Source organism: Hyperolius riggenbachi, chromosome 6, assembly GCF_040937935.1.
Source record: "Hyperolius riggenbachi isolate aHypRig1 chromosome 6, aHypRig1.pri, whole genome shotgun sequence".
Classification (NCBI taxonomy): Eukaryota; Metazoa; Chordata; class Amphibia; order Anura; family Hyperoliidae; genus Hyperolius; species Hyperolius riggenbachi.
The window spans coordinates 24,797,583-24,808,634 of NC_090651.1; the positions used below are offsets into that span (position 1 = coordinate 24,797,583).

At 48.8% G+C, this 11,052-nt stretch overlaps 1 protein-coding gene across 1 annotated transcript in view; it reads right to left on the reverse strand.

Annotated features, from left to right (window-relative positions):
• STIL (STIL centriolar assembly protein) overlaps positions 1–4,665 on the reverse strand; it is a 61,360-nt gene extending 56,695 nt beyond the window's left edge. Inside the window, exon 1 of the mRNA XM_068239036.1 lies at positions 4,474–4,665. The gene's annotated coding sequence lies outside the window, so the exon portion shown is untranslated. The remainder of the gene's footprint in view (positions 1–4,473) is intronic.
• Between the last annotated feature and the right edge of the window lie 6,387 nt (positions 4,666–11,052).

Genomic DNA, 11,052 nt, shown 5'->3' on the forward strand with positions numbered 1-11,052 from the left:
CAGGCTCTTTTAGCCGGGTGCTCCACCTGGCTAGTTTTAGTGACCACCCGGCTGTCATCGGCTCACCTCTGCTGTAAACAGAGTTGTGCAGAAAAGTGCTGACCCTGCATTCTCTCATCTTGCCCCACCCGGCTAGTTTTTCATGCCACCCGGCTGGAAAAAAATTCTGGGGAGAACACTGAACGCGGAAGAGGTGCAATTGGCCATTCAAAATTAAATTTATGTACCAGGCTTAAGGCCTTTCCCGACTGGTAGTCAATTGGACGAGAATGACAAATGAACCTACACACAGGTGCAGTAGCTGTTCCTGGGGGAAGTGGGGAGTTTAGAAGGGGTTAAAAACCATACAGAATTAATTTTATGTATTTTAATGGGTTTTTTTTTTAAACTAGTGCTGCACACTTAATCCTGTGCACAGGAAGTGTTTTTTTATTCTACTTTTTACTTTTATTTTGATAAATGAACATGGCTCCTGATTGGAGCCATGCTTAGTCATTCACAGGTACTTTGAATGGGTTCGGGAACACATGTTCCCATTCACCAATCCCTCCCTCCCATTCACCAATCCCTCCTGAGAAAGTCCGGCGATAAAAACGAGCAGCAGGAGCGCGGGAACTCACCACTGATTGACAGGATGTACCCGTATGTCCTATTTGCAGGACAGGGACACAAACAAACTTGACACGTTTCTAAGTGCAGTTTGTGTTAACAGGTTATTGACTTATCTTATATAAATGGTTTCCAACTGGTCAGCAGCAGGGATGGCCAATGACATGGTCATAATTCTAAGTAGATTCACACTTAATGCATATTCATGCAGCTTGGAAATGTTCCAAAGAAATGCAGCAGCTATTCCGTTTGATTTGCCTGTTCGCATGCTGCATACATTTTGAAATCAGAATTATTAGCTCATCATTGACCATCCATAGTCGGCAAAAGAATGGATTTGCTGATCACAGAAAATTCGATGGACAGCAGATGACAATCCTAGTGTGTGTATACCAGGGTTTAGATTTGATCAAACCAAACGCACAAAAATCTATGCAAAATGAAGGCCTTATCAAACAAGGCCATTCTCGATCTCATCAAACGGGTGATAGTAAGAGTTTTGGTGGGGTGGGTGTGGGGAGTTATAAGAGGTAGCATTACACCATCAATAGCTTTGTACTGCAATGAAAAAAGTTGGTAGTGGCACAATCAATATTAGCTGGAATTTTATCAAATCAAATCTAGCTTTATTGGCATGACAAAGATTCATACAGGCATTACCAAAGTAGGAGGGAATGGGGGACATGGAATGCTGCATAGTGGTAGACCAGGAAGATGGATCTTATGTATGTACTCTTAAGGTGGCCATACACTGGTCGATGTGCCATCAGATTCGACCAGCAGATAGATCCCTCTGTGATCGAACCTGATCAGAGAGGGATCGTATGGCTGCCTTTATCGCAAACAGATTGTGAATCGATTTCAGCCATCTGCTGAGCTGCCGCTGTCCCCCCCGCATACATTACCTGAAGCCTGGTCCCGGGCATCTTCTCCGCATCACGGCATCCGCGTATAACTTTCTGTCACTCCAGTGACAGCAGAAGTTCAAATAGAGCGCCCTCTATTTGTACTTCCACTGTCACTGCAGCGACACAGGAAGTTATACCCGGATGCCGTGATGCGGAGAAGATGCCAGCCGGGAGGTGATGCGGAGAAGATGCCGGGAGCCAGCTTCAGGTAATGTATACCTGCGTCGATCGTACGCCGCAAGCGATGCGCTCCTTACCTGCGGGCGATCGGCGGTAATTTCCCACACGGAGCGTTGAAGGGACCGATCTATTTCCGGACGAAATAGATCGAAATTTAGCGTTTAGCGTGAACGATGTGACAGCAGATTCGATCCCAGTGATCGAATCTGCTGTCGATCGGCGGGTAATCGGCCTAGTGTATGGCCAGCTTAAAGAGAACCCGAGGTGGGTTTGAAGAATATTATCTGCATACAGAGGCTGGATCTGCCTATACAGCCCAGCCTCTGTTGCTATCCCAAACCCCCCTAAGGTCCCCCTGCACTCTGCAATCCCTCCATAAATCACAGCCACGCTGCTGACACACAGCTTGTCAGAGCTGGCTGTGTTTATCTCTATAGTGTCAGTCTGCTGCTCTCCCGCCTCCTGCAGAACTCCAGTCCCCGCCTGCATCCCTTCCCTCCCTGCTGATTGGAGGGAAGGGACGGGGGCAGGGACCGGAGCTATGCAGGAGGCGGTGGAGCAGCTGAGACTGACACTACAGATGTAAACACAGCCTCACAGCATGGCTGTGATTTATGAGGGATTGCAGAGTGCAGAGGGACCTTAGTGGGCTTTGGGATAGCAACAGACGCTGGGCTGTATAGGCAGATCCAGCCTCTGTATGCTGATAACATTCTTTAAACACACCTCGGGTTCTCTTTAAGGGCTCATTCACACTGGAGGCACTTTTTTGGAGTTTTTTTAAGCGATGTTTCTCTATGAGAGAGTTCACATCTGAGCGGTTGTTTCAGATCCACTCAGAGAAGCGCTGCATGGACCATTTTTGAGGCTATTTGTCTCTATGGAAGGCAGAGGAAAAATGCAAAACGCTCAAAAATCGCTTTGTGCAGCGATTGAGTTTGCGTTTTTAAGAATAAATACATTGTAATTATTCTTTTCCGGATCAAAGAGTTCACTTCCTGACTGACGTCAGGAAGTGAAAAGTGGAATTGCTTTGCAAAAGAGTTTACAAAAACGCTTACCAAAACTGCCCAACTCACAGAAATTGCCAGAAAGGGGGAAAAAAAAAAAGTGTCAAAAAATGCCCAACGCAAACACGATGGGAACGCAATGTGCTGACATTTTCCACAGGAGCTCTACTCCCTACCAAACACAGGCTAATGCAAATATTGGAAGGAACTACGCATGCTGGGAGATGTATAGACACTATGGCCTAGTGCACACCGGAGCGTTTCCGCTGCTGTTTGCGATCTGCTTGCGGGTGCGGATCCGCTAGGGTAATGTATCTCAATGGGCTGGTGCACACCAGAGCGGGAGGCGTTTTGCAGAAACGCATACTCCCGGGCTGCTGCAGATTTTGGATTGTGGATGCGTTTCTGCCTCAATGTTAAGTATAGGAAAAACGCAAACCGCTCTGAAAAACGGCACTTCAGAGCGGTTTGCCAGGCGTTTTTTGTTACAGTAGCTGTTTAGTAACAGCTTTACTGCAACAATACATGAAATCTACTATACCAAAACCGCTACACAAAACCGCAAAACGCTAGCTGAAACGCTGCAGAAAAATAAGAAATAGCGGTTCAAAATCTGCTAGCATTTTGCGGATCTGCTAGCGTTTTTTGGTGTGCACCAGGCCTAAGGCCTGGTGCACACCAAAAACCGCTAGCAGATCTGCAAAATGCTAGCAGATTTTGAAACGCTTTTTCTTCTTTTTCTGTAGCGTTTCAGCTAGCATTTTGCGGTTTTGTGAAGCGTTTTTGGTGTAGTAGATTTCATATATTGTTACAGTAAAGCTGAACAGCTTCTGTAACAAAAAACGCCGGCAAACCGCTCTGAAGTGCCATTTTTCAGAGCGGTTTGCGTTTTTCCTATACTTAACATTGAGGCAGAAACGCATCCGCAATCCAAAATCTGCTGCAGCCCGGGAGTATGCGTTTCTGCAAAACGCCTCCCGCTCTGGTGTGCACCAGCCCATTGAAATACATTACCCTAGCGGATCCACACCCGCAAGCGGATCGCAAACCGCAGCGGAAACACTCTGGTGTGCACTAGGCCTCACTGTGGTTGTATGAATCCCGTTTGTGCCTATAGCCAAGCATGCTGGGAGATGTGGTGCCACTGTGTGGTATCAAGCCCCCTGTGCCCATAGCCAAGCATGCTGGGAGATGTAGTGCCACTGACAGGGGTGGCATGAAGCCCCCTGTGCCCATAGCCATGCATGCTGGGGGATGTAGTGCCACTGTTTGGAATGAAGCCCCCTTGTGCCTATAGCCAAGCATGCTGGGAGATGTGGTGCCACTGTGTGGTATGAAGCCCCCTGTGCCCATAGCTACGCATGCTGGAGGATGTAGTGCCACTGACAGGGGTGGCATGAAGCCCCCTGTGCCCATAGCCAAGCATGCTGGGAGATGTAGTGCCACTGACAGGGGTGGCATGAAGCCCCCTGTGCCCATAGCCATGCATGCTGGGGGATGTAGTGCCACTGTGTGGTAGGAAGCCCCCTGTGCCCATAGCCATGCATGCTGGGAGATGTGGTGCCACTGTGTGGTAGGATGCCCCCGGTGCCCATAGCCAAGCATGCTGGGAGATGTAGTGCACTGAGGTGCTGTGTGGTATGAAGCCCCCTGTGCCCATAGCCATGCATGCTGGGAGATGTAGTGCACTAAGGTGCTGGGGTGGTACATGCAGGGCTGCCTGTGTGAGAGGGTCTCTGCTGAGCGGCAGAGGGTGGGAGACTCACCTGGAGCTCAGCATGGAAGCAGCAGCCGCCGCCGGTCTGGCCCGGGATGTCGCTTCTGAACACGGGTAGCCTACTGAGCGGCAGCAGTGGCGGCAGCTGTCAGGGGAGGAGCTTCCGGGATAAACACTGTGACAGTTACCGAGCCCACAGCAGCCAATATGGCGCCAGCGAGTCCCCAGGGCCCGGGATGCTCAGCCCGCCCCTCAGCCAATCACAAGCGAGAGGCCAGGCAGTGCCTGCCAATGCGCGCTTCCAGCCAGGGGACGCCCAACCAATCACAGCCCTTCAATTCAAACGCGCAACGGCGGCTCTGCTGTGCGAGGAGAGTGCGCGTGCGCAGTGGCTGAAAAAAAGAGCTGCGGAAGGAAGGGGTCGCTTAGCAACAAGAGAGACGCCACTGGGTGTAATGTGTTACTTTATTGGTACTGTCACCAAACGGTTTCCCTTTTAGCTACTTTTTTTTCTTTTGCCACTTTTTATTTTTTTTTTGCTCATTTAAAGTAACATTTCCAGGCTTTTTAGATTTGCCCTGGGGAATATTGTATCATGCATTGAGCAACCCCTGGTTACAGAAGTCAAGCACATGCATGCTTAAAGGAAACCAGAGACGATTAGATTTCAAAGTTTTATACAAACCTCCAGCCCACTCTGCACAGATCGCTCCCACGCTGCCTTCCTCCGCCCTTAACCTTCTCTCGGTAGAAGCCTCGTAAGTTTAGCCGGTCGGGGTGCACTGGGCATGGCCGACCGCGCCAGCAGGCCCCAAAGCGCTCCCGTTGCTGGGAGTGTTCTGCCCCTGCGCAGTACTACTGGGCGCAGAATGCTCCAGCCGCGGGAGCGAGACGGGGTCGCACGCAACCGCACTGTGCATGTGCCAACTGCCCAAACTTATAGGGCTTCTACTGAGAGAAGGAGGAGACGGAGGACGGTGTGGGAGCGATCCGTGCGGAGGGGGCTGGAGGAAGCCCCAGGTATGTATAAATCTTTTAAGTCTAATCATCTCTGGTACACGTTCAGGCTGGGAACACACATAGCAGAAACGCTAGCGTTGCAGAAAATGCTGAGTTTTTGCCGCTAATGGAAGTCTATGTGGCGCAGGAAAAAACGCATATGCGTTTTGTATGCATGCATTTTTAAAAACGCTGGTTTTGGTGCATGATATTCAAAAACGCATAAAAAATGCACATAATGAAAGTCAATGGGAACGCAATGTATTGTGTTTTCCATGCGTTTTTATATGCATTTTTTAAAATTGGTTTGTGGTGTATTTCCACTTCCTGTCGTCTTCCTAGTGATTTGCATAAAACGCAATCTAAAAACGCATACAAAATGCATATGCGTTTTATTTGTGCGAATCGCAGACCCATCAAACCACAGGAAAACACTAGAAAAACCATATGCACAAAAAAACGCAAACGCACTAAAAACGCAAACAAAAAAATGCACATGACAGAAAACGTGACCTTTCACGCCCTGTTATGTGTGCACCCAGCCTAAAGGATACCTAAGTGGTCATAAAATGTAAAAACGAGAGCAGACATGTTTAGGAAGCAGTCCTCATGCCCACTGCTCCACCGTTCTCCTCCATCTCCCTCCGTTATTTCCTAAAGGCCCCCTAAAGCTACTTCTGGGTTGGCCAGGTCGGTGGTTAGTGGACAGGCATTGGGCTGGCAACAGGTGTCCTTGATCACGTGCCCAGGAGCGCTGTCATGGATGCACAGCACCTTCACACTGACCTGTCTGATCCGGAAGTAGCAGTAAGGCATAGCAGTAAGCATGAGGACTGCTTTCTACACATGCATGTTCACCTTGTTTTTACAATTTACGACCACTCAGGTATCCTTTAAAGGGAATCTGAAGCAAGAGGTATATGCAGGCTGCCATGTTTATTTCCTATTAGGGCCCGTTTCCACTATCACGAATTCGCATGCGGTGCCCGCATGTGAATTCGCATAGCCAGTGCAAGTGGATGGGACTGTTTCCACTTGTGCGTTTCCCCGCACGTTTTTCTGTGCAGAAAAAATCTGCAGGGTAGGGCCCTCAGAATTCGCCTGCGTGTGGAATGCAGGCGAATCGCACGCAATGTATTTAATAGGGAAATCGCATGCGTTTTCCCCATGCGTTTTTTGCCGCGATTTCGCATGCGATTTCGCATAGGTACCCATGTTAATTCACACAGGCAGTGACATGGTTAAAATCGCATCACCCTTACCTATGCGAAATCGCACGCGAAATCGCGGCAAAAAACGCATGGGGAAAACGCATGCGATTTCCCTATTAAATACATTGCGTGCGATTCGCCTGCATTCCACACGCAGGCGAATTCTGAGGGCCCTACCCTGCAGATTTTTTCTGCACAGAAAAACGTGCGGGGAAACACACAAGTGGAAACAGTCCCATCCACTTGCACTGGCTATGCGAATTCACATGCGGGCAACGCATGCGAATTCGTGATAGTGGAAACGGGCCCTAATAGGAAATAAACATGGCAGCCTGCATATACCTTTTGCATGCGATTTTCCTGCGGTGATTCGCCGGCGATTCCGCAACGCTATAGTGGAAACGGGCCCTTAGACAATACAAGTTACCTGGCTGTCCTGCTGATCTTGCTGGCATCAGTGGTGTCTGAATCACACACCTGAAACAACCATGCAGCTAATCCAGACAGAGTTTGGTCAGCAACATCTGCTATGCATGCTTGTTCAGGGTCTATGGCTAAAAGTATTAGGCCCGGTTCACATTAGCGGTGGCCGTCCGGAATCGCCGTGCCGGAGCCGGACCGCTTGCAGAACGGACGGAACGGACGCACGGCAATAGCAATGAAAGCCTATGCGTCCGTTCACATGCGTCCGTTCTGCCGGACCGGAGCCGGACCGGATCCGGACCGGATCCGGACTCCGGCGTCCGTTCCAACATGCGCTATTTTTTGGTCCGGCTCCTCCGGCAGCCGTATCCGGGGCGGAGCCGGACTGCACCATCCGGCCAATGGAAACCAATGAGAACCGGAGAGCGCACAACACACTGGCTACAAAAACCGGACGTTCTACCCCACTTCCTATGCATTTTGGATGGGGACCACATGGGCCCAGCGTTCAGGTGGGGCAGCAGCAATTTCATGCTGGAGCTCTAGGCAGCAACATGTCTGATTAGTCTGATAACGAGGAGGCGAACAACAGAGAATTCCCAGGTATACGAGTAAAAAATGCCTGGATCCATGGTCCCAACTGCAGTCTCTGTATCCACGGATGGTCTCCACACGTCCACCTGTCTCCAACAATGACCCCAGACCCTTCTGCTGACCTCCCAGACCCCAGGTAATAACAGGTTGTTATCTCCTTAAGAAACTGGATCCGGACCGCAACCGTGTTCACACCGCACGGAAACCGGATGCAAACGGACCGGATCCGGACCGGATCCGGATAGGAACCGTACGGATCAGGTCCGGTCCGGATACGGTGCGGTCCGGACATCCGGTGCGGTTTTGACAAAACCGCAAGTGTGAACGGGGCCTTAGAGGTAGACGGATGTTCAAGGGAGTGTTCATAAAAGAAAAGGGCTGCTGCACATGGATGATACACATTGAAAAGGGGGTGCACAACATGGAATGGGAGGAGTGCTGCTGCACAAGAAAGTGAAGCCACAACATACAGTAGTGTTGTTCGGATCATGAATGTTTCGGATCTTTGATCTGAATCTATTTTGTGAGTCGAATCATCCGAATCATCAAAATGAGTGATTCGGATCACAAAGGGGGCGGGGCCAGGAGCGATACGCCCCCCCCTCTCAGCGGGCAGCGGGGTCCTGGAAGCAGAGCAGAGATGGATCGCTCTGTTGAAGGGAAGGCAGCCTTGCACAGCCACAGATAGATGAGAGAGAGGGGACATCGGTGCCACTGCCAGATATGTGTAGAGCACACATACTGGCTGAAATGTGCTGCTCATTATAGGTTGTCTGTTCCGTAGTTGTGCACAGTGAACACATTGGAAACTTTTGGCACAGCTCAGTAACATTACAGGCAGCATGCTGGGCTAGGACAGGGCAGGCACTGTAATTGCTGTGCAATATGATCCTCATACACTGCTCTAAACAGCTGCACTTCACTTCTGGGAATGCTTTGGGGAATGGGAGTTGGGACTATACAGATGAACATATAGGTGAAATATATGTAAAGCATATGATTGCAGCATGTGTGTATTGCGTGCAAACAAACATTTATGCTCTCTGCTCGTCCCTCCTCCCTTCTCTATCCACTCCCTGCCCTCTGTCCATCTTCTCCCCTTCTCTGTGTGTCCACCCCCCTCCCCTTCTCCTGTCCTGCTAGTCATTTCACCCCCGAATGCTTCCCTTGTAAAATGATCCGAGATTCGGATCAAATATCCGGATCTTTTCAATGATCCGATTCGAATCATCCGGATCATTGAAAAGATCCGAACTTCGCATCTCTAACATACAGTAGTTGGCCTACAGGAACAAGACAGTGTTGGACTGGGAGGTGGAAAACTTAGGTATCCACCTGCTGGCCAAGCAGCAGTAACCCTGTGTTATCACTCCCTATAGAAACCTGCAGCAAGTCTTCACTGTGAGCAGCAACACCTGATTACTACTGCTTGTTCAGCAAGTGGATTTCCTCAGCTTTCCCACCTCCCAGTCCGACATTGGAACAAGAAGTATAAACTAGTTCTCTATGTTTTCATTGGGGCGATACCAGGGGTTCTGACCTGATGGATACTAGCAACAAAGCACTCTACTGCCTGCTAGAGGTAGTGGCCCAACATACTTAGGGGGTACTGCAGATGAATACCAGAGGTCTATCAGATTCTGTGCTCTGGGAGAGGCCTCGACAACCACCAGTGCTGGGTTAACAAAATTCTGTCGTCTCAATTCCTTACCTAGGAAGGACTTCTTGCACCCCCCCCCCCCCCCCCCCCAATAGTCTTTCAGGCCCCTCGGTGTCCTCTGGGTCTCATCCGTTGTGATGCTATCAGCCCAATTAAAGCGAACCCAAACCAAACATTTTTTTTATTAAAAATATTTAGTTGCACCACTCTGACACATTCGAAGATAAATAAACACTCCTTCAAGCCTATGAGCATTTCAGTGCATGCTTTTCACCCTTCTCTTTTCATTGCTAGCGTTATACTGGGGGCAGCCATTAGCAATTCCTCCTTTGCTGGACACCATCTAGTCCACCAGTTTGCCGGAAAAATCCCGGCAATTTGAAAGGAAGGGAGGGGTTCCTCCAATAAATGTAAAATATTTTATATTTGTCATCATGCAGCTGAAAAAAGGCTGCTATTTATTATTATAATTTAGAAAATAGATTTTATTTCTGAAATCTTGTATTTTTAATTTGGGTCTACTTTAACTCCCCATTTAGCCAGAGACGTTCTGCACAAGCACAGTTACAAGTCTGTATGAACAGCGCATGCGCAGAGCGCTCCTTGAGGCATGTGACCAGGCATGTGACCAGGACAGGGCATGCGCCTTAGTGTGTGACCCGTTTGGATTGCAGACTTTAATTAGGGTGACAGCAGAAAAATGGTGTAACACAAATGGAGGACACAGAGGGACATCAACTAATGAGGGGGCTAGAAGAAGCCTCAGAGAAAAGGTACATGAATATCAACTTTTCTCCCCAGTTCAGGTATACTTTAAAATAAAATTGACATTGGGCTTAAAAGACAACTGTAAGGGCCTGTTTCTGCATGCAGAAAACTGACTCCAATCTCTTTGGCCTGGAACACACCAGAGGAGTTTTTCTGAGCGTTTTGAGTTTTTAAATCTGCTGCTAATGTTATCCTATGTGTCTGTGCACACTGGAGCAATGAAGTTTTGTAAAAGAACCCATAGCATTACATTGGGAAGAGCTTTTAGAGGTTTCAAAAGCTCTTCCCAGTGTAATGCTATGGGGTTTTTTACAAAACCTCATTGCTCCAGTGTGCACAGACACATAGGATAACATTAGCAGCAGATTTAAAAACTCAAAACGCTCAGAAAAACTCCTCTGGTGTGTTCCAGGCCTTTCAGTGGAAACAGGCCCATAGGCATTCATTGGAGTCAGTTTTCTGCATGCAGAATCTGCATGTAGTGGAAACAGGCCCTAAGGAGAAGGATATGGAGGCTGCCATATTTATTTCCTTTTAAGCAATACCTGTTGCCTGGCTGCCCTGACTCTAATACTAGTATTAGCCACAGACCCTGAACAAGCATGCAGCAGATCAGGTGTTTCTGACATTATTGACAGATCTGACAAGATTAGCTGCGTGCTTGTTTCTGATATTATTCAGATACTACTGCAGCCAAATAGATCAGCAGGACTGCCATGCAACTGGTCTTGTTTTAAAAGGAAATAAATATGGAAGCCTCCATATTCTTCTCACTTCCGTTGTCCTTTAAAAATCAAATGGGAAATTGAAAATGACAGTTCAGCTGTGTGAAATAACCCCTGTCACCAAGAAGAAACATGCCCTCAATAAAGATGGCGCCGGCAGAGTCCGTGATGCACCAAGTTGGCCAATGAGCAGAGGCCGAGGGGGCGCGGTCTGGCGGATGTGGGTCGTCACTTCCGTCGAGTGACAC